At 43.1% G+C, this 23,350-nt stretch overlaps 1 pseudogene; it reads left to right on the top strand.

Moving 5' to 3' along the window:
- Positions 1–4,536: 4,536 nt before the first annotated feature.
- Positions 4,537–23,350, top strand: part of LOC139408073 (E3 ubiquitin-protein ligase TRIM39-like) — a 66,506-nt pseudogene continuing 47,692 nt past the window's right edge.

Genomic DNA, 23,350 nt, shown 5'->3' with positions numbered 1-23,350 from the left:
TGTTTCAATAAGGAAAGACCAAAAGTCAGTCTCTCTCTCTCTCTCGGTCTCTCTCTCGGTCTCACTCTCGGTCTCTCTCTCGGTCTCTCTCTCGGTCTCTCTCTCTCTCTCTCTCTCTGTCTCTCTCTCTGTCTCTCTCTCGGTCTCTCTCTCTGTCTCTCTCTCTGTCTCTCTCTCTGTCTCTCTCTCTGTCTCTCTCTCGGTCTCTCTCTCGGTCTCTCTCTCTCTCTCTCTGTCTCTGTCTCTCTCTCTGTCTCTCTCTCTGTCTCTCTCTCTGTCTCTCTCTCTGTCTCTCTCTCTGTCTCTCTCTGTCTCTCTCTCTGTCTCTCTCTCTGTCTCTCTCTCTGTCTCTCTCTCTGTCTCTCTCTGTCTCTCTCTCTGTCTCTCTCTCTGTCTCTCTCTCTGTCTCTCTCTCTGTCTCTCTCTCTCTCTCTCTCTGTCTCTCCTTCTCTCTCTCTCTGTCTCTCCTTCTCTCTCTCTCTGTCTCTCCTTCTCTCTCTCTCTCTCTGTCTCTCTCTCTCTCTCTCTCTCTCTCTGTCTCTCTCTCTGTCTCTCTCTCTCTCTGTCTCTCTCTCTCTCTGTCTCTCTCTCTCTCTGTTTCTCTCTCTGTCTCTCTCTCTCTCTCTCTCGCTCAATTAATTTTAATTTTAAGGGCTTTATTGGCATGGAAAACATATGTTTACATTGCCAAAGCAAGTTAAATAGATAATAAACAAAAGTTAAATAAACAATACCTTTTTTTACAGTAAACATTACACTCACAAAGGTTCCAAAAGAATAAAGACACTTCAAATGTCTTATTATGTACAAAGAGTTAAAGTACAGAAGGGAAAAATAAATTAACATAAATATGGGTTGTATTTACAATGGTGTTTGTTCTTTGCTGGTTGGCCTCCTCTCTCTCTCTCTCTCTCTCTCTCTCTCTCTCAGAAATCTATTTAATTTGGAAAGGATAAATCATTTTCCTCCAGCGAAGAAGGGAAGGGGGAAGTTAATTGCGTGTTGTTTTAGATAACAAAACAAAATACAATTCTGTTTTGGGCCTCGCCTGTCTGCCCCTGACTGTGCTAGACAGTAAAGCCGTGTGTCTATTGACGTCTGTAATCTGTTAATTAGCTACTGGGGGAAACAAGAACAAAGACAGCAACAGGTGATTCTAAAAACTATTTTCCTAGAGTCCTCACATCATAACTTCCTAGGATGGGCAGCGATGGTATCGCTGGAAGAGAGGACCCACTCGCCCACCCGTCTGATATATAAGGAGACTTCTTTTTTTATTTGATTTAAATGTAACATGTATTTAACTAGGCAAGTCAGTTAAGAACAAATTCTTATTTACAATGACGGCCTACACCGACCAAACCTGGACGACGCTGGGCCAATTGTGCGCCGCCCCTATGGGATGCAGACTGGATTCAAGTCAGGGACTGTAGTAGCTTAAACCGCTTGCCCCACTAGGGAGAGGTCTTTAGAGATTCATCCAGCATCTTTGTAATGGAAAATATCTCCATTGATCAGCCTGTCAATAGAGAGTGAGTCTGAGATAATTTGTATACCCGGCTGTTTAAACAGCCGTCGATAAGTGTTCCATGCAGATGGCATTTCGGTGCCGCGTCATTCATGGCCTTTTCCCTTCAGCAAATGTCACATGAAATTAGCTTTTCTTTTCAAAATGTACTTTCCATCAACTGTACATCCGAAACATGTTGATCACATTTTCTTTTCTCGCAATATTATTATTATTTTTTTTATATAACAACAGCTAAGTATAAATGGATTCAATTTAATATAGTAGCATTAGTTATTCCACATTATTGATCTGGCCGTTTTATAGTGTGCTCTTTTTTTCTGAAGACACCATTGTTATTGTTTCCACCTATTTCTGTAGAAAACTAGAGAGAGAGAGAGAGAGAGAGAGAGAGAGAGAGAGAGAGAGAGAGAGAGAGAGAGAGAGAGAGAGAGAGAGAGAGAGAGAGAGAGAGAGAGAGAGAGAGAGAGAGAGAGAGAGAGAGAGAGAGAGAGAGAGAGAGAGAGAGAGAGAGAGAGAGAGAGAGAGAGAGAGAGAGAGAGAGAGAGAGAGAGAGAGAGAGAGAGAGAGAGAGAGAGAGAGCTCTAGTCAAAGTAGTGGTCTACATAGAGTATAGGCTGTCATTTGGGACCAGTCTATAGTTAGAGGCAGTATGCGTAGCTCTGTGGGTTGTTACTGAACTTCATAAAATGAGACATTCATACAATATTATTAATGTGAATGGGAGATTAAACACTAATGTTCGTGTCTGAACCTCTCTCCACTAACGCAGAGAGAATGTGGCAACATCAATGAAGAAACCCCTGAAAGGCATTCACCCAAATGCTCTGTTCCACAAAAAAATATTTGGGGATTTCTGAGAAGACAGTCTTGCATGAATTAAATTCCATAGAAATCCCCCCCCCCCCCCCCAAAAAAAAAAAAAATATCGAGCTTGTGTCAGATCTTGGATAAACATTCTGTCCTCAGAAAAAAGACAGGAAACTAGATCTGTAAATACACAATTGTTGATTTTTTCTGTATTGTGAACAGGTTCAGGACCTGCTGGTACATACATTACGTGGATGCTTCCTGTATTGTGATCAGGTTCAGGACCTGCTGGTACATACAGTATGTGGATGCTTCCTGTATTGTGATCAGTTTCAGGACCTGCTGGTACATACAGTATGTGGATGCTTCCTGTATTGTGATCAGGTTCAGGACCTGCTGGTACATACAGTATGTGGATGCTTCCTGTATTGTGATCAGGTTCAGGACCTGCTGGTACATACAGTATGTGGATGCTTCCTGTATTGTGATCAGGTTCAGGACCTGCTGGTACATACAGTATGTGGATGCTTCCTGTATTGTGATCAGGTTCAGGACCTGCTGGTACATACAGTATGTGGATGCTTCCTGTATTGTGATCAGGTTCAGGACCTGCTGGTACATACAGTATGTGGATGCTTCCTGTATTGTGATCGGGTTCAGGACCTGCTGGTACATACATTACGTGTGTGCTTCATGAGGGCTCCAGCTCAGCTAGTAAACCCAGATCATAAATGACACACGATATTGACTAGCATGTGTGTGCCTGCTATACGGAGGCCTGCTATACGGAGGCCTGCTATACAGCGGTATGCTACACGGAGGCCTGATATTATGGAGGCCTGCTATACGGAGGCCTGCTATACGGAGGCCTGCTACACGGAGGCCTGATATATGGAGGCCTGTTATACGGAGGCCTGCTATACAGAGGTCTGCTATATCTCTTGATTTATTCATTCACAACAACAACATGGTATATTGTAGGCCTCCGCATAGCACTGTGTACTTTGTGTGTGTGTACTGTGTGTGTACTGTGTGTGTGTTTTATACCAACGCTCTAATTCATATTCAACTAGCTAAAGATGTTAGAGCCCTCTCTGATTCATATTCAACTAGCTAAAGATGTTAGAGCCCTCTCTGATTCATATTCAACTAGCTAATGACGTTAGAGCCCTCTCAGATTCATATTTAACTAGCTAATGACGTTAGAGCCCTCTCCGATTCATATTTAACTAGCTAATGACGTTAGAGCCCTCTCCGATTCATATTTAACTAGCTAAAGATGTTAGAGCCCCCTCTGATTTATATTTAACTAGCTAAAGCTGCATATATGCTGAGCGAACAAAACATTAGGAACACCTTCCTAATATTGAGTTGAACCCCATTTAGCCCTCAGAACAGCCTCAATTAGTTGGGGGATGGACTCTATAAGGTGTCGGAAGCGTTCCACAGAATGCTGGCCCATGTTGAGTCCAATGCTTCCCACGTTTGTGTCAAGTTGGCTGGATGTCCTTTGGGTGGTGGACCATTATTGGTACACGTCACAGGAGGTTGGTGGAACCTTAATTGGGGAGGATGGGCTCGTGGTAATGGTTGGAGTGGAATTAGTGGAATGGTAACTAATATGTCATTCAGTTAGCTCGGTTTCCAGACGTTATCATGACCTCTCCCAGTCCTCTCCTCAGCAGCATCCACTGATAGACATGGGAAACTGTGGAGCATGAAAAAAACAGCATCATTGCAGTTCTTGACACAAACCGGTGCGCCTGGCACCTATTACCATACTCTGTTCAATGGCACTTACAGTAAATATTTTGTCTTGCCCGTTCACCATCTGAATGGTACACATACACAAACCATGTCTCAATTGTCTCAAGGCTAAAAAATCCTTCTCTGAGCTGTCTCCTCCCCTTCATCTTTAACCTGACTCCTCCCCTCCTTCTCTGAGCTGTCTCCTCCCCTTCATCTACACTGATTGAAGTGACGTCAATAAGGAATCAATAGCTTTCACCTGGATTCACCTGATGAGTCCATTTCAGCGTTTCACAAACTCGGTCCTCGTGACCCCAGGGGTGCACATTTTGGTTTTGCCCCGGCACTACACAGTATATTCAGATGTTTTATTGTTTTATGTTCACTTGTTCCTCAGTAGACAGACATCCCCATAGCTGGAGGAGTTATACACGTTGTATACATCCCAAATGGCACCCGATTCTCTACATAGTGCACTACGGACCCTGGTCAGTGCACTACGGACCCTGGTCAGTGCACTACGGACCCTGGTCAGTGCACTACGGACCCTGGTCAGAGCACTACGGACCCTGGTCAGAGCACTACGGACCCTGGTCAGAGCTCTCCGGACCCTGGTCAGAGCTCTCCGGACCCTGGTCAGAGCACTACGGACCCTGGTCAGAGTTCTACTGACCCTGTTCAGAGTTCTACTGACCCTGTTCAGAGTTCTACTGACCCTGGTCAGAGCACTACTGACCCTGGTCAGAGCACTACTGACCCTGGTCAGAGCACTACGGACCCTGGTCAGAGCACTACGGACCCTGGTCAGAGCACTACGGACCCTGGTCAGAGCACTACGGACCCTGGTCAGAGCACTACGGACCCTGGTCAGAGCACTACGGACCCTGGTCAGAGCACTACGGACGCTGGTCAGTGCTCTACGGACGCTGGTCAGTGCTCTACGGACCCTGGTCAGAGCACTACGGACCCTGGTCAGAGTTCTACTGACCCTGTTCAGAGAACTACGGACCCTGGTCAGAGTTCTACTGACCCTGGTCAGAGCCCTACTGTAATACTGTCTTAATGGGTAATTCTGTCTTAATGGGTAATGCTGTCTTAATGGGTAATGCCCTCTTAATGGGTAATGCTGTCTTGATTCGGAATGCTGACAGTATTACCCATTAAGACAGCGTTACCCTTAAGACAGCGTTAGCCATTAAGACAGTATTACAAATTAAGACAGTGTCACCATTAAGACAGTATTACCCATCAAGGCAGTATTACCCATCAAGACAACATTACCCATTAAGACAACATTGACAACATTACCCATTAAGACAGTATTACCCATCAAGACAGCGTGACCCATTCAGACAGAGTGACCCATTAACTTCTTAAGGTATAAGGGGCAGCATTTTCACTTTTCCATTTCAACTTCCTGACCAATTTCAACTTCCTGCGACTCGTGCCAAGAATATAAGATATGCATATTATTAGTAGATTTTGGTAGAAAACACTCTGAAGTTTCTAAAACAGTTTGAATCATGTCTGTGAGTATAACAGAATTTATGTAGCAGGCAAAATCAGATGTAGAAGCCAGGCTGCTGTATGTGTAAAAGTGTGCATGTAAAGTATGAATTTTCAGAGCCGTGTGGCGAATCAGGTAGGTGGTGCAACCTGGAGGCTAGAGAAGAGGGCAAGTAACCAAAGGGTTGCAGGTTCAAGGACTGATAGAGTCTGATGTTTTTCTGGTGCTATCTACTGCCGGTGTGCCATTGAGCATGGCACTTAACCCCTAAAAAAGCTTTCGGGTGGCCTTGTTCTGAGTCAAGGGTTGTCCTTAAAGATTCACATTAGAGATTCAATCAGACGAGACTGAGGTGGAAGACTGAAGAGTTCTCAATGACAATAACCTAAACGACATCATGCAATGTTTCGATCGATAGATGGGGTGAAATAACCCAGTAAAAATCATTTCCATAGCAACATGACAAGTGTGAGTGGTGTTTTAGGGTCGTTATGTTACACTACAGTATGTCCATGTCGTTGATAATATAAAGTAAACCTTGTCTGGGAAAGCGGGAGGCAGCTTGATGTATATGTGCGTACACATCGCCATGTAATAGTAATCTTACAGATCCACAGTAATCCTACAGATCTATAGTAATCCTACAGAACTATAGTAATCCTACAGATCTACAGTAATCCTACAGATCTATAGTAATCCAGCCGATCCACAGTAATCCTACAGATCTATAGTAATCCTACAGAACTATAGTAATCCTACAGATCTACAGTAATCCTATAGATCTATAGTAATCCTACAGATCTATAGTAATCCTACAGATCTATAGTAATCCAGCCGATCCACAGTAATCCTACAGATCTATAGTAATCCTACAGAACTATAGTAATCCTACAGATCTACAGTAATCCTACAGATCTATAGTAATCCTACAGATCTATAGTAATCCTACAGATCTATAGTAATCCAGCCGATCCACAGTAATCCTACAGATCTATAGTAATCCTACAGATCTATAGTAATCCTACAGATCTATAGTAATCCTACAGATCTATAGTAATCCAGCCAATCCATAGTTATCCTACAGATCTATAGTAATCCTACAGATCTATAGTAATCCTACAGATCTATAGTAATCCTACAGATCTATAGTAATCCAGCCGATCCATAGTTATCCTACAGATCTATAGTAATCCTGCAGATCTATAGTAATCCTACAGATCTATAGTAATCCTACAGATCTATAGTAATCCAACAGATCTATAGTAATCCAGCCGATCCATAGTTATCCGACAGATCAATGTGTGCTGATCTGTATCTGCTGTCAGTATTTTTTGAATTCATTAATATACATAAAAACAAGACTTTTATTGATCTTCTCTCCAACTTCACCATGCAGAAGAAACCTCAAGTCGTGTCCCAAATGTCACTTTATTACCTACATGGTGTACTACTTTTACTAGAACCCTATGGGCCTTGCTCAAAATTTGTGCACTATATAGGGAATCGGGTGCCATGTGGTATGTATTTTAGGGTAAAGAAGTGCACTATATATGTGGGATGCTGAATCTGTAAAGTTTAAATCATGAGATTCTCTGAGCTCATCCTGATGTAGAGTGTTGACTGAATCAGGGACCTTCTAGAACAGTGTTACCGTGGGTTACAAGCTTCACATAACATCACATTATAAGAACTTAGGAAAGCCTGTAGTTTCTGAGACAGACCCTGTGGAGTATTGTACTGTTTCTAGGTAATTAGATACAGGGCTCTCAGAAAGTCTTCTGACACCTTCACTTTTTCCATATTTTGTTATGTTACAGCCTTATTTTTAAATGGATTAAATACGTTTTTTTACTCATCAATCTACACACAATACCCTGTAATGACATCACAACACCCCATAATGACATCACAATACCCCATAATGACATCACAATACCCCATAATGACATCACAACACCTCATAATAACATCACAATACCCCATAATGACATCACAATACCCCATAATGACATCACAACACCTCATAATAACATCACGATACCCCATAATGACATCACAACACCTCATAATAACATCACGATACCCCATAATGACAAAGTGAAAGCAGGTTTTTAGTTAATACATTTTTTTTATAAATACCCATATTTGCTATGAGACTAGAAACTGAGCTCAGGTGCATCCTGTTTCCATTAATCAAACTTGAGATATTTCTAAAACATGATTGGAGTCCAACTGTGGTAAATGCAATTGATTGGACATGATTTGGAAAGGCACATACCTGTCTATATAAGGTCCCACAGTTGATAGTGCATGTCAGAGCAAAAACCAAGTCATAAGGTTGAAGGAATTGTACGTAGAGCTCCGAGACAGGATTGTGTCGAGGAACAGATCTGTGGAAGGGTACCAAGAAACGTTTGCAGCATTGAAGGCTCCCCTGAACAGAGTGTCCTCCATCATTTTTAAATAGAAGAAGTTTGGAATCACCAAGACTCTTCCTAGAGCTGGCTGCCAGTCCAAACTGAGCAAATGGGGGGGGGGGAAGTACCTTGGTCAGGCAGGTGACCAAGAACCTGATGGTCACTCCGGCAGAGCTTCTCCGTGGAGATGGGAGAACCTTCCAATCAAGCCCTTATGCTAGAATGGCCAAACGGAAGACACTCCTCAGTAAAAGGCACATGACAGCCCGTTTGCCAAAAGGCATCTAAAGGAATCTCAGACCATGGGAAACAAGATTCTCTGGTCTGATGAAACCAAGATTGAACTCTTTGTCCTGAATGCTAAGCCTCACGACTGGAGGAAACCAGGCACTGCTCATCACCTGGCCAATACCATCCCTACGGTGAAGCGCGGTGGTGGCAGCATCATGCTGTGGGGATGTTTTTCAGCAGCAGGGACTGGGAGACTGGTCAGGATCGAGGCAAAGATGAGCGGAGCAAAGTACAGAGAGAATCTTGATGAAAACCTGCTCTAAAGTGCTCAGGACCTCATACTGGAGTGAATGTTTTTCTTTTTTTTTCTTTTTTTCACCTTTAACCAGGTAAGCTATTTAACCAGGTAAGCTAGTAGAGAACAAATTCTCATTTAAAACAGCAACCTGGCCAAGATAAAGCAAAGCAGTGCGACACAAACAACAACACAGAGTTACACACGGAATAAACAAGTGTACAGTCAATAACACAATAGAAAAAAAAATGAAAGTCTATATACAGTGTGTGCAAATGGATTGAGGAGGTAAGGCAATAAATATGCCGTAGTAAAGAAGTAATTACGATTTAGCTAATTAACACTGGAGTGATAGATGAGCAGATGATGATGTGCAAGTAGAAATACTGGTGTGCAAAAGAGCAGAAAAGTAAATAAAAACAATATGGGGATGAGGTAGGTAGATTGGGTGGGCTATTCACCGATGGTCTATGTACAGCTGCAGCGATCGGTTAGCTGCTCAGATAGCTGATGTTTAAAGTTGGTGAAGGAAATATAATTCTCCAGCTTCAGCGATTTTTGCAATTTGTTCCAGTCATTGGCAGCACAGAACTGGAAGGAATGGCGGCCAAAGGAGGTGTTGACTTTTGGGATGACCACTAAGTTATACCTGCTGGAGCGCGTGCTATGGGTGGGTGTTGTTATCGTGACCAGTGAGCTGAGATAAGGCGGAGCTTTACCTAGCATAGACTTATAGATGACCTGGAGCCAGTGGGTCTGACGATGAATATGTAGCGAGGGCCAGCCGACTAGAGCATACAAGTCGCAGTGGTGGGTGGTATAAGGGGCTTTGGTGACAAAACGGATGGCACTATGATAGACTGCATCCAGTTTGCTGAGTAGTGTTGGAAGCTACTTTGTAAATGATATCGCCGAAGTCGAGGACTATCGGTAGGATAGTCAGTTTTACAAGGGTATGTTTGATATACAAGGGTATGTGAGTGAAGGAGGCTTTGTTGCGAAATAGGAAGCCGATTCTAGATTTAATTTTTGATTGGAGATGTTTAATAAGAGTCTGGAAGGAGCGTGTACAGTCTAGCCAGACACCTAGGTATTTGTAGTTGTCCAAATATTATAAGTTTGAACCGTCCAGAGTAGTGATGCTAGTCGGGCGGGCAGGTGTAGGCAGCGAATGGTTGAAAAGCATGCATTTGGTTTTACTAGCATTTAAGAGCAGTTAGAGGCCACGGAAGGAGTGTTGTATGGCATTGAAGCTCGTTTGGAGGTTAGTTAACAGTGTCCAAGGAAGGGCCAGATGTATACAGAATGTTGTCGTCTGTGTAGAGGTGGCTCAGGGAATCACCCGCAGCAAGAGCGACATCGTTGATATATACAGAGAAAATTGTTGGCCCGAGAATTGAATCCTGTGGTAACCCCATAGAGACTACCAGAGGTGCGGACAACAGGCCCTCCGATTTGACACACTGAACTCTGTCTGAGAAGTATTTGATGAACCAGGCTAGGCAGTCATTTGAGAACCAAGGCTGTTGAGTCTGCCGATGAGAATAAGATGATTGACAGAGTTGAAAGCCTTGGCCAGGCCGATGAAGACGGCTGCACAGTACTGTCTTTTATCGATGGCGGTTATGATACCGTTTAGTACCTTGAGCGTGGCTGAGGTGCACCCGTGACCAGCTCGGAAACCGGATTGCACAGTGGAGAAGGTTCGGTGGGATTCTAAATGGTCGGTGATCTATTTATTAACTTGGCTTTTGAAGACTTTTGAAAGGCAGGGCAGGATGGATATATGTCTATAATAGTTTTGGTCTAGAGTGTCACTCCCTTTGAAGAGGGGGATGACCGCGGCAGCTTTCCAATCTTTAGGGATCTCGGACGATACGAAAGAGAGGTTGAACAGACTTGTACTAGTGGTTGCAACAATGGCGGCGGACAATTTTAAAAAGAGATTGTCCAGATTGTCTAGCCCAGCTGATTTGTACAGGTCCAGGTTTTGCAGCTCTTTCAGAATATCTGCTATCTGGATTTGGGTGACGGAGAAGCTGGGGAGACTTAGGCAAGAAGTTGCGGGGGGTGCAGAGCTGTTTGCTAGCGATGGGGTAGCCAGGAGGAAAGCATGGCCAGCCTTAGAGAAACGCTTATTGAAATTCTCGATTATTGTGGATTTATCAGTGGTGACCGTTTTACCTAGCCTCAGTGCAGTGGGCAGCTGGGAGGAGATGCTCTTGTTCTACATGGACTTTACAGTGTCCCAAAACTTTCTGGAGTTAGAGCTACAGGATGCAAATTTCTGTTTGAAAAAGCTAGCCTTTGCTTTTCTGACTGACTGTATGTATTGGTTCCTGACTTGCCTGAAAAGTTGCACTTCGATGATAGTGCAGTCTGCCACAGGATGTTTTTGTGCAGGTCGAGGGCAGTCAGATCTGGAGTGAACCAAGGGCTATATCTGTTCTTAGTTCTTCATTTTTTGAAAGGGGCATGCTTATTTAAGATGGTGAGGAAATTACATTTTAAGAACAACCAGGCATATTCGACTGACGGGATGAGGTCAATATCCTTCCAGGATAGCTGGGCCAGGTCGATTAGAAAGGCCTGCTCGCAGAAGTGCTTTAGGGAGCGTTTGACAGTGATGAGGGGTGGTCGTTTATCCGCAGTCCCATAGCGGATGCAGGCAATGAGGCAGTGATCGCTGAGGTTCATGTTCCAACAGGACAACGACCCTAAGCACACAGCCAAGACAACACAGGCTTCGGGACTAGTCTCTGAGTGTTCTTGGAACCACCAAGAGCCCGATCGAACATCTCTGGGGAGACCAGAAAATAGCTGTGCAGCGACGCTCCCCATCCAACCTGACAGAGCTTGAGAGGATCTGCAGAGAAGAATCTGAAAAACTCCACAAATACAGGTGTGCCAAGCTTGTAGTGTCATACCCAAGAAGAATCGAGGCTGTAATCGCTGCCAAAAGGTGCTTCAACAAAGCAAATGATCTGAAAAGTTATGTAAATATGAGATTTCAGTTTTTTTTATATAGTGTCTAAAAACCTGTTTTGCTTTTTTTTATGAGGTGTAGATTGATGAGGTGTAGATTGACGAGGGGAAAAAACAATTTAATCAATTTTAAAATAAGGTTGTAACGTAAAATTTTGGGGAAAAAGTAATGGGGTCTGAACACTTCCCGAATGCACTGTAGACTGATATAGTGCTACTTTCTCATACTTCCTCTGCTGAGACCAGAGTCTGTTGTTGGTTCAGAATCTAATCAACACACAATGGGACGGTGGGCTAAACAGTTCTACTGTAACACATATGCCACACACACACACACACACACACACACACACACACACACACACACACGGTCACACACACACACACGCACACACACACATGTTACACATGGTCACACAAATACACACACACACACACACAAACACACACAACCACACACACACCCTTCGAAGGCTTAGCAACTCCTCCCTGGCATTAGGCTGAGATGTGTTTCATATTGATGTTTTCTGTGATCGATCGGTAGAGTCTAGCATCTCTCTCGTTCATCAATACTGCTGACAGACCAGATGAGAAGCATGGGAAATCCCATTCAGATGGACGATACATACAGTAGACACTATCTCTGAATGATGGAGTTAGAATTGAATGATGGACAGAGATGTTAAATAGCTAGAATTGAATGATGGATAGAGTTGTTATAGAGTTAGAATTGACCGATGGATAGCAGAGATGTTAGATAGACATGAAAGATGGGCAGATACATGTATGAGATATAGATTGAAACTGAGGAGATGTAAGTTTTCTTGATGGAATTATGTTTTTTTGTGAATGTTATTTTTACAAAAAAATATAATTCCATCAACAAGACTAAAAACACCAGGAATCAGTTCCAAGTGATTTTAATTTTGTAAATGTGTTCGCAAGTATTACCACACATAATAGAGAGATGTGTTCGTGTTTGTTAAGTAAGATGGCGCCGGAGCAGAAGGCAGACGTTTTACATGCTCCCAAGCTATATATATTTTTTTTCATTTATCAGCGCTGTTTGTGACTTATTTTTTTACTGTATTTGAACATAATGTTGTCGCGACCGTCTCGGATAGCAGGCAGCATTTTCACGTTTGGATGAAAAGCTTGTCCAGAGTAAACTGCATGCTACTCAGTCCCAGTCGATAATATATGCATTATAAGTATTAGTATATTTGGATAGAAAACACTCTGACGTTTCTAAAACTGTTTGAATGATGTCTGTGAGTATAACAGAACTCATATGCCAGGCGAAAATCTGAGAAAAATCCTACCAGGAAGTGGGAAATCTCAGGTTTGTAGTTTTCAACTCTTTCAACTCTTGGCCTATCGAAAACAGTGTCTATGTGGTCAAATTGCACTTCCTAAGGCTTCCACTAGATGTCAACAGTCTTTAGAACCTTGTTTCAGGCTTCTACTGTGAAGGAGGGGGAATGAGGGCTGAATGAGTCAGTGGTCTGGTAGAGTGCCATGAACTCATGACGTGTGTTCACGTGAGAGTTAGCTTGAGTTCCATTGCATTTCTGAAGACAAAGGAATTCTCCGGTTGGAACATTATTGTAGATTTATGATAAAAACATCCTAAAGATTGATTCTATTCCTCCTTTGACATGTTTCTACGGACTGTAACGGAACCTTTTGACTTTTCGTCTGCTTGTGCGTCATGAATTTGGATTACTGGGCTGAACGCGCTAACAAAAAGGAGGTATTTGGACATAAAGATGAACTTTATCGAACAAATCAAACATTTATTGTGGAACTGGGATTCCTGGGAGTGCATTCTGATGAAGATCATCAAAGGTAAGTGAATATTTATAATGTTATTTCTGACTCCTATTGACTCCAACATGGCGGATATCTGTTTGGCTTGTTTTGTTGTCTGAGCGCTATACTCAGAATATTACATGGTTTGCTTTTTCTGTAAAGTTTTTTTTAAATCTGACACATTTGTTGCATTAAGGAAAAGTATATCTTTAATTCTGTGAAAAACAGTTGTATCTTTTATCAATGTTTATTATGAGTATTTCTGTAAATTGATGTGGCTCTCTGCAAAATTACCGGATGTTTTGGAAGCAAAACACTGAACGTAACGCGCCAATGTAAACTGAGATTTTATCGAACGAAACATATTGTGTAACATGATGTCCTATGAGTGTCATCTGATGAAGATCATCAAAGGTTAGTGATTCATTTGATATATATTTCTGATTTTTGTTGAAAAAATGGCTGTGTGTGTTTTTGTGACTTGGCTCTGACCTAACATAATCATATGTTGTGCTTTCCCTGCAAAGCCTTTTTGAAATCGGACATGATGGGTATATTAACAATAAGTGTATCTTTCATTTGGTGTATTGCACTTGTTAATGTATGAAAGTTACATATTTAACTTTAGCTGCCTTTTCAGTGGAATGTTGTCGAGGGGTGCCGCTAGCGGAACCCCTAGCCATAAGAAGATTTATCCTCTTGAAGCTAGGGGACACTACTTTTATTTTTGGAAAAATAACGTTCCCAAAGTAAACTGCCTATTTCTCAGGACCAGATGCTAGAATATGCATATAATTGACAGCTTAGGATAGAAAACACTCTAAAGTTTCAAAAACTGTAAAAATATTGTATGTGAGTACAACAGAACTGATAATGCAGGCGGAAGCCTGAGAACAATCCAATCAGGAAGGGACTCTTATTTTGAAACCCCTGTCTTTCTATGCATCCCTATTGCCCATTGAAAGGGATATCAACCAGATTCCTTTTTCTGTGGCTTCCTTATGGTGTCTACAGCCTTTAGACGTAGTTTCAGGCCTTTATTTTGAAGAATGAGCGTAAACGTCCACATTGCGTAAGTGGTCAGTTGTTGGCTCTCAGTGTGATTTTTGCACAAAACAGAGAGGGAGCCATTTTTCCTCCCGGTCCTAGTGAAAAGCCAACTGTCCCGGTTGATATATTATCGAATAGACATTTGAAAAACACCTTGAGGATTGATTATAAAAACGTTTGCCATGTTTCTGTCGATATTATGGATATAATTTGGAATTTTTGTTTGCGTTGTCGTGACCGCTATTTCCGGTGGATTCCAAGGCATAACGCATCAAACTAACGGGGGTATTTGGATATAAAAAAATATCTTTATGGAACAAAAGGAACATTTGCTGTCTAACTGGGAGTCTCGTGAGTGAAAACATCCGAAGCTCATCAAAGGTAAACAATTAATTTGATTGCTTTTCTGATTTTCGTGACCAAGTTACCTGCCGCTAGGTGTACATAATGTTTTGTTTGTATATCGATAAACTTACACAAACGCTTGTATTGTTTTCGCTGTAAGGCATAATTTCAATATCTGAGACGACAGGGTGATTAACAAAAGGTTGTGTTTCGCTATATTTCACTTGTGATTTCATGAATATTAATATTTTCTAGTAAGATTATTTGACCGTTGCGCTATGCTATTTAGAGTAGTTGATGACAATTATCCCGGATCCGGGATGGGTGGTTCTTAAGCCGGTACCACTGTTTCCTATTCCTCTACTCAGCCAACCTTTTGAGTATCTGATTATTTACTGTGTTGGTCCTCTGCTTCGTTCTAAAAATGGTAGTAGTTAATCAACTGTTCACTGTGATGTGTCAGACCACTAGGTTTGCTGCCTGTCCTCTCCGGTCTATCAGAGTCAAGGGGCACTGGAATGTTTCCATCAAACAGTTAAGTCTTTGTTGAGAGCTTATTGTACTGAGAAGGATAAGGATTGGGAGGAGGGGTTGCCTTGGTTACTGTTAGCCCGCTAGGGAGGTTTCACAGGAGAGCACGGGTTTCAGTCCAAATGACCTTGAGTTTGGACAAAGGGTGTGTGGACTTTTATCTGTTCTCAAGGATGACTGGAAGTCTACCGAGCCCCCTCAGTCCCTGTTATCGTACGTGATTCCCGGATACGCTTGCACACCGATGGTGAGATGGCTAAAGAGAAGCTATCATCTTCACAGGAGAGGATGAAGGGCATATTTGATTGGCGAACTGAGCCTCGTCACTTTAGTCCAGGTGACCAGGTTCTTGCTCTGCTGCCAATTGTTGGTTCTCCTTTTCAAGGCAAGTTTCAAGGTCCATATACGGTTGTGCACCTGTACACTGAGCAAAATTATCTGGTTGCTACTCCAGAATGGAGAAAAGCACACCAACTGTGCCATTTAAATCTGTTAAAACCCTGTTATGCACATTCCTCTAAGGCTGAACAGCAGGAGTCTACAGAGGACGGTCAAACCTGTTATTTTGGCTAGTACCGTTATTTCGATGGGTTCTTGTCATGCTAGGTCCGTGCATGGGGAGGAAGATGTTCCTGGTCCTGACGATTGTATACTGCAGGGTAGATTGGGTAAATTCAGAGACACTGGATGTTTTAAATAGCCTTCTTGCTCATCTAACTGCTGATGGGCGGGATTAGATGGTCGGTCTGATCCAGAGATTTCCAGGTTTGTTTTCTGATACACCTACACGTACAACCTTAATAGAACATGATGTTGACATTGGAGATGCTGACCCCATTCATCAGCGGTTCTATAGAGTTTCTTCAGAGAAACTACGTTGTCTGGATGCTGTGGTCAGGTACATGTCAGGTGTGATGTAGCAGAGCCTTCTTTCTCCAGTTGGGCTTCTCCTTGTATCTTGGTCAGTAAACCGGATGGGACAAACAGATTTTGTACAGACTAAGGTAAACAGTGTCACCAAGCCAGATTCATTTCCTCTTCCTCGGATGGAGGACTGTGTTGATCAAGTCGGAGCAGCTAAGTTTGTGAGCACATTTGGCCTGTTAAAGGGCTATTGGCAGGTGCCACTGACAAGTAGGGCACGTGAAATCTCTGCCTTTATTACACCTTCTGGTCTGTACTCGTATTCGGTTATGAGTTTCGGCCTGCGTAATGCATCTGCCACTTTTCAGCGACTTGTGAACAGGGTTTTCGCCAGTCTGGCCGGCTGTTTATCTGGACGACGTTGTAATACATGGGATACTTGGGAGGAACATATGTCCCGTATTCAAGCCGTGTTCCACCGCCTAGCTGCGGGTCGCCTCACGATCAATCTGGCTAAATGTGAGTTTGCTAGGAACTTCTCCACTCTGGACACTCCCTTCACAGATTTTCTGAAAGCTAAGGCTGTTCACGTCTGGTCTTATCTTTGTCAACAGGCTTTTGAAGATGCAAAGAGGTTGCTTACCTCAACTCTGGTGCTGGCTGCTCCTCAAGTGGAATTGTCATTTAAATGATAACTTGGATTAGCTAACACAACGTGCCATTGGAACACAGGAGTGATGGTTGCTGATAATGGGCCTATGTAGATATTCCATAATAAAATCAGCCGTTTCCAGCTACAATAGTAATTTACAAGATTAACAAAGTCTACACTGTATTTCTGTATTTTTAGATATTTTAATGGACAAAAACATGGCTTTTTTTTCAAAAACAAGGACATTACTAAGTGACCCAAACTTTTGAACGGTTCTGTGTGTGTGTGTGTGTGTGTGTGTGTGTATGTATGTATACAGTTGTAGTCGGAAGTTTACCTTAAACTCAGTTTTACCCTATTCCTGACATTAAATCCTAGTAAAAATTCCCTGGCTTAGGTCAGTTAGGATCACCACTTTATTTTAAGAATGTGAAATGTCAGAATAATAGAGAATTATTTCAGATTTGATTAGTATTTGGTAGCATTGCCTTTAAATTGTTTAACTTGGGTCACATTTCGGGTAGCCTTCCACAAGGTTCCCACACTAAGTTGGGTGAATTTTGGCCCATTCCTCCTGACAGAGCTGGTGTAACTGAGTCAGGTTTGTAGGCCTCCTTGCTCGCACATGCTTTTTCAGATCTGCCCACATATTTTTAATAGGATTGAGGTCAGGGCTTTGTGGCCACTCCAATACCTTGACTTTGTTGTCCTTAAACCATTTTGCCACAACTTTGGAAGTATGCTTGGGGTCATTGTCCATTTGGAAGAACCATTTGCGACCAAGCAACTTTCTGACTGATGTCTTGAGATGTTGCTTCAATATCTCCATATAATTGTTCCCTTCTCATGAAGCCATCTATTTTGTGAAGTGGCGCAAGGCACTCCTGCAGCAAAGCACCCCCACAACATGATGCTGCCACCCCGTGCTTCACAGTTGGGATGATTTTCTTCGGCTTACAAGCCTCCCCCTTTTTCCTCCAAACATAATGATGGTCATTATGGCCAAACAGTTCTATTTTTGTTTCACCAGACCAGAGGACATTTCTCCATAAAGTACAATATTTGTCCCCATGTGCAGTTGCAAACCGTAGTCTGGCTTTTTTATGGTGGTTTCGTAGCAGTGGCTTCTTCCTTGCTGAGCGCCCTTTCAGATTATGTCGATATAGAACTCGTTTTACTGTGGATATAGATACTTTTGTACCTGTTTCCTCCAGCATCTTCACAAGGTCCTTTGCTGTTGTTCTGGGATTGATTTTCACTTTTCGCACTAAAGTACATTCATCTCTAGGAGACAGAACACGTCTCCTTCCTGAGCGGAATGACGGCTGCATGGTCCCATGGTGTTTCTACTTGCGTACTATTGTTTGTACCGATGAACGTGGTACCTTCAGGCGTTTGGAAATTGCTCCCAAGGATGAACCAGACCTGTGGAGGTCTACACATTTTTTCTTGGCTAATTTATGATGATTTTCTCATGATGTCAAGCAAAGAGGCACTGCGTTTGAAGGTAGGCCTTGAAATACATCCACAGGTATACCTCCAGTTATTCAAATGATGTCAATTAGCCTATCAGAAGCTTCTAAAGCCGTGACATAATTTTCTGGAATTTTCCAAGCTGTTTAAAGGCACAGTCAACTTAGTGTATATTAACTTCTGACCCACATGAATTGAGATATAGTGAAATAGTCTGTCTGTAAACAATTGTTGGAAAAATGACTTGTGTCATGCACACAGTAGAAGTCCTAACCGAATTGACAAAACTATAGTAAACTCATAAGAAATTTGTGGAGTGGTTGAAAAACAAGTTTTAATGGCTCCAACCTAAGTGTATGTGAACTTCCGACTTCAACTGTGTGTGTGTGTGTAACGTGTTCACTGGGAGTCGGGAAGCAAGTGCAGGGAGTGAATCCTTTAATAAATAAAAGGAACACAACAAAACACGAAAACCACACAGACATAAAACCGAAACTAAGTCAATAACGCCTGGGGAAGGTACCAAAGGGAGTGACGGATATAGGGAAGGTAATCAGGAAGTGATTGAGTCCAGGTGAGTCAGATGAGGTGCTGGTCCGCGTAACAATGGTGACAGGTGTGTGTAATATTGAGCAACCTTGTGACGTAGAGAGCCAGAGGGATTATACGTGACCATTTAGTGTTTTTCTAGACATTTCGAGAATATTCCCATGGCTGACCTGTCTGCAATTCCACTCATAGTTCACATACCTGTAAAATACACATACCTGTAAAATACCTACAAAATCCACATACCTGTAAAATACCTGTAAAATACACATACCTGTAACATCCACATACCTGTAAAATACACATACCTGTAAAATACCTACAAAATACACATACCTGTAAAATCCACATACCTGTAAAATACCTGTAAAATCCACATACCTGTAAAATACCTGTAAAATCCACATACCTGTAAAATACCTGTAAAATACCTGTAAAATCCACATACCTGTAAAATCCACATACCTAGAAAATATACATAACTGTAAAATACCTGTAAAATCCACATACCTGTAAAATACCTGTAAAATCCACATACCTGTAAAATCCACATACCTAGAAAATATACATAACTGTAAAATACCTGTAAAATCCACATACCTGTAAAATACCTGTAAAATCCACATACCTGTAAAATACCTGTAAAATCCACGTAACATTCAACATTCATGATACAGTATACACACACATATATATATATATATATATATATATATATATATATATATATATATACGCAAAAGTGTGACTCTTTTTCTTTGTATTAAAACTAGACAGTCAAGTGTTTACATCTGCAACACTCATTCATCACACAACTAATGGAATTGGGGTTCAGAGAGTTGTTTCTATCTGAGAAAACCTCTCCATCATCAGTCCTTGACAGAAAGAGCAGCAGAGAGAGAGAGAGTGAAGCCAAGCAGGCAGGTAGCCAAGCAGGCAGGTAGCCAGACAGCCAGGCAGAGCTAGCTGGTGAATAGTAAGTAAGTGCTCTGAGATAAGCATTCAGAGGTCAAATACCCTTGAAACGCCAGTCAACACATGACAGTGTTGTTGGGCCGTGGAGAATGAGGGGGCTGAGGAAGTCTTTTGATAAGCACACACGCTCTCTCTCTCTCTCGAGTCATAATGGAGAAAACGTGCAGCAGCAATACAATACTAGTGAAGAGCTAGGAATTGCAAAGAATAGAGGGAGGGGGTAAATCTCTGTAGAGAGAGGGAGGTATAGCTCGGTAGAGAGAGGGGGGTACATCTCTGTACAGAGAGGGAGGTAAATCTCTGTAGAGAGAGGGGGTAAATCTCTGTAGAGAGAGGGGGGTAAATCTCTGTAGAGAGAGGGGGGTAAATCTCTGTAGAGAGAGAGGGGTAAATCTCTGTAGAGAGAGGGGGGTAAATCTCTGTAGAGAGAAGGGGGTAAATCTCTGTAGAGAGAGGGAGGTGAATCTCTGTAGAGAGAGGGGGGTAAATCTCTGTAGAGAGAGGGGGGTAAATCTCTGTAGAGAGAGGGGGGTAAATCTCTGTAGAGAGAGGGAGGTAAATCTCTGTAGAGAGAGGGAGGTGAATCTCTGTAGAGAGAGGGGGGTAAATCTCTGTAGAGAGAGGGAGGTGAATATCTGTAAAGGGAGGTGAATATCTGTAGAGAGAGGGGGGTAAATCTCTGTAAAGGGAGGGATGTATCTGTAGAGAGAGGGGGGTATATCTCTGTAGAGAGAGGGAGGTAAATCTCTGTAGAGAGAGGGAGGTGAATCTCTGTAGAGAGAGGGGGGTAAATCTCTGTAGAGAGAGGGAGGTGAATATCTGTAAAGGGAGGGAGGTATCTGTAGAGAGAGGGGGGTAAATCTCTGTAAAGGGAGGGATGTATCTGTAGAGAGAGGGGGGTAAATCTCTGTAGAGAGAGGGGGGTAAATCTCTGTAGAGAGAGGGAGGTAAATCTCTGTAGAGAGAGGGAGGTAAATCTCTGTAGAGAGAGGGAGGTAAATCTCTGTAGAGAGAGGGAGGTAAATCTCTGTAGAGAGAGGGAGGTGAATCTCTGTAGAGAGAGGGAGGTGAATCTCTGTAGAGAGGGAGGTGAATCTCTGTAGAGAGAGGGGGGTAAATCTCTGTAGAGAGAGGGAGGTGAATATCTGTAGAGAGAGGGAGGTACATCTCTGTAAAGGGAGGGAGGTATCTGTAGAGAGAGGGAGGTAAATCTCTGTAGAGAGAGGGAGGTAAATCTCTGTAGAGAGAGGGAGGTAAATCTCTGTAGAGAGAGGGAGGTAAATCTCTGTAGAGAGAGGGAGGTAAATCTCTGTAGAGAGAGGGAGGTAAATCTCTGTAGAGAGAGGGAGGTAAATCTCTGTAGAGAGAGGGAGGTAAAGCTCTGTAGAGAGAGGGAGGTAAAGCTCTGTAGAGAGAGGGAGGTAAAGCTCTGAAGAGAGAGGGGGGTAAATCTCTGAAGAGAGAGGGAGGTGAATATCTGTAGAGAGAGGGGGGTAAATCTCTGTAAAGGGAGGGAGGTAAATCTCTGTAGAGAGAGGGGGGTAAATATCTGTAGAGAGAGGGAGGTGAATCTCTGTAGAGAGAGGGAGGTATCTGTAGAGAGAGGGGGTAAATCTCTGTAGAGAGAGGGAGGTAAATCTCTGTAGAGAGAGGGGGGTAAATCTCTGTAAAGGGAGGGAGGTATCTGTAGAGAGAGGGGGTAAATCTCTGTAGAGAGAGGGGGGTAAATCTCTGTAAAGGGAGGGAGGTATCTGTAGAGAGAGGGGGGTAAATCTCTGTAGAGAGAGGGAGGTGAATCTCTGTAGAGAGAGGGAGGTGAATCTCTGTAAAGGGAGGGAGGTATCTGTAGAGAGAGGGGGGTAAATCTCTGTAGAGAGAGGGGGGTAAATCTCTGTAGAGAGAGGGGGGTAAATCTCTGTAGAGAGAGGGGTTTAAATCTCTGTAGAGAGAGGGAGGTGAATCTCTGTAGAGAGAGGGGGGTAAATCTCTGTAAAGGGAGGGATGTATCTGTAGAGAGAGGGGGGTATATCTCTGTAGAGAGAGGGAGGTGAATCTCTGTAGAGAGAGGGGGGTAAATCTCTGTAAAGGGAGGGAGGTATCTGTAGAGAGAGGGGGGTAAATCTCTGTAGAGAGAGGGAGGTAAATCTTTGTAGAGAGAGGGAGGTACATCTCTGCAGAGAGAGGGAGGTACATCTCTGTAGAGAGAGGGAGGTAAATCTCTGTAGAGAGAGGGAGGTAAATCTCTGTAGAGAGAGGGAGGTGAATCTCTGTAGAGAGAGGGAGGTGAATCTCTGTAGAGAGAGGGAGGTGAATCTCTGTAGAGAGAGGGAGGTAAATATCTATAGAGAGAGGGGGGTAAATCTCTGTAGAGAGAAGGGGGTAAATCTCTGTAGAGAGAGGGGGTTGAATCTCTGTAGAGAGAGGGGGGTGAATCTCTGTAGAGAGAGGGGGGTAAATCTCTGTAGAGAGAGGGAGGTGAATATCTGTAGTGAGAGGGGGGTAAATCTCTGTAAAGGGAGGGAGGTATCTGTAGAGAGAGGGGGTAAATCTCTGTAGAGAGAGGGAGGTAAATCTCTGTAGAGAGATGGAGGTGAATCTCTGTAGAGAGAGGGGGGTAAATCTCTGTAGAGAGAGGGAGGTGAATATCTGTAGAGAGAGGGGGGTAAATCTCTGTAAAGGGAGGGGGGTATCTGTAGAGAGAGGGGGGTAAATCTCTGTAGAGAGAGGGAGGTGAATCTCTATAGAGAGAGGGGGGTAAATCTCTGTAGAGAGAGGGAGGTGAATATCTGTAAAGGGAGGGAGGTATCTGTAGAGAGAGGGGGGTAAATCTCTGTAAAGGGAGGGATGTATCTGTAGAGAGAGGGGGGTAAATCTCTGTAGAGAGAGGGAGGTAAATCTCTGTAGAGAGAGGGAGGTAAATCTCTGTAGAGAGAGGGAGGTAAATCTCTGTAGAGAGAGGGAGGTAAATCTCTGTAGAGAGAGGGAGGTAAATCTCTGTAGAGAGAGGGAGGTGAATCTCTGTAGAGAGAGGGAGGTGAATCTCTGTAGAGAGGGAGGTGAATCTCTGTAGAGAGAGGGGGGTAAATCTCTGTAGAGAGAGGGAGGTGAATATCTGTAGAGAGAGGGAGGTACATCTCTGTAAAGGGAGGGAGGTATCTGTAGAGAGAGGGAGGTAAATCTCTGTAGAGAGAGGGAGGTAAATCTCTGTAGAGAGAGGGAGGTAAATCTCTGTAGAGAGAGGGAGGTAAATCTCTGTAGAGAGAGGGAGGTAAATCTCTGTAGAGAGAGGGGGTATCTGTAGAGAGAGGGAGGTAAATCTCTGTAAAGGGAGGGAGGTAAATCTCTGTAGAGAGAGGGGGGTAAATATCTGTAGAGAGAGGGAGGTGAATCTCTGTAGAGAGAGGGGGGTGAATCTCTGTAAAGGGAGGGAGGTATCTGTAGAGAGAGGGGGGTAAATCTCTGTAGAGAGAGGGGGGTAAATCTCTGTAGAGAGAGGGAGGTAAATCTCTGTAGAGAGAGGGGGGTAAATCTCTGTAAAGGGAGGGAGGTATCTGTAGAGAGAGGGGGTAAATCTCTG

Source organism: Oncorhynchus clarkii, chromosome 4, assembly GCF_045791955.1.
Source record: "Oncorhynchus clarkii lewisi isolate Uvic-CL-2024 chromosome 4, UVic_Ocla_1.0, whole genome shotgun sequence".
In the NCBI taxonomy this organism is placed as follows: domain Eukaryota; kingdom Metazoa; phylum Chordata; class Actinopteri; order Salmoniformes; family Salmonidae; genus Oncorhynchus; species Oncorhynchus clarkii.
The sequence above is the reverse complement of the archived record's forward strand: the minus strand, read 5'-3'. Positions and strand labels throughout refer to the sequence as shown.